Raw genomic sequence first — 1,362 nt, 5'->3', positions numbered from 1 at the left:
AACTTTTTGAGGAAACTCCATACTGTCTTCCACAGTGGCTGCACCAGTCTGCATTCCCACCAGCAGTGCAGGAGGGTTCCTTTTTCTCCACATCCTCACCAGCACTTGTCATTTGTTGATTTGATTTTTTTTTTCTTAAGAGAGAGTGGAGGGTGGGGGGAGAAATATCAATGTGAGAGAGACACATCAATTGGTTGCCTCCTGCATGCACCTCAACTGGGGCCAGGTATTGAACTTGCAAACCCAGGTACATGCTCTTGACTAGGAATCAAATCTGCAACTTTTTGGTGTGTGGGCTGACACTCTAACCATAGCAACTCTGGCCAGGACTCAACTTTCATTTTAATCATTGTACCTTGTTTATTTTTTTTATTTTGTTCTATTGCATTGGCTAGAGCCTCTAGCACTATGTTGAATAGAAGCAGTAATAAGTCTTTTTGTTTTGTTACTGACTTGAAAACAGTGTATCTAAAATTTAACATGATCTATTACTAGGCCTATAGTCTGGTTTAGCTCCCATTGTCAGTTTTCTTTTATTCCTAGTTCAGTTCTTTAAGAAAAGTCATAAATGAGTGTTAAATTTTGTAAAGTGCCTTATCTGCTTCATTTGATTGTAAAACCAACATCTTCCGGGTTTGTTGGAAGAATAATTTGTGCTCTTTAATAGTTGGTTGTAGGATTCTATGTCTTCTATATCCTTATAAATTTCTTTTAGCTCAATCTACCAATTTCTGTTAGTGGTATGTTAAGACCTCCCATTCCTCATTGTAATTCTGTCAGGCTTTGCTTTATATAGTTTTCACATACTATTCTCAGCTTGAGAGTTCCTCACTCTGCCTTTAAAGTCTTTTATTTATGACAGTAAAAGAATCCCTTTCTTTCAGGGTAGGCTAGTAAAATTGTTTTAATTTTGTTCAACATGTCTGTCTGTCCACACAATTAAAGGGAATCCTTGTTAGCTTGCTGTTTCATTTGCCAGAATTGAAGATTCCAGACCTGTTTTTTTCAAGTTTTATAACCTACTAGAGGCCCAGTGCATGAAATTCATGCACAGGGGAAGGGGGAGTCCCCTTAGCCCAGCCTGTACCCTCTCCAATCCGGGACCCCTTGGGGGATGTCCGACTGACGGTTTAGGCCCAATCCTCAGGACATCCCTCTCACAATCCTGGACCACTGGCTCCTAATCGCTCACCTGCCTGCCTTCCTGGTCGCTCCTAACTGCCCCCCACTGCCGGCCAGGTCGCCCCCAACTGCCCCCTCCCTGCCAACCTGGTTGCCCCTAACTGCCCCCCCTGCCGGCCTAGTTGCCCCTCACTGCCCCCTCTGCCGGCCTGGTCACCCCCAATTGCCCCCCTGCTGGCC

Source organism: Myotis brandtii, unplaced genomic scaffold, assembly GCF_000412655.1.
Source record: "Myotis brandtii unplaced genomic scaffold, ASM41265v1 scaffold315, whole genome shotgun sequence".
NCBI classification, from domain to species: domain Eukaryota; kingdom Metazoa; phylum Chordata; class Mammalia; order Chiroptera; family Vespertilionidae; genus Myotis; species Myotis brandtii.
This window is presented reverse-complemented; position numbering follows the sequence as displayed.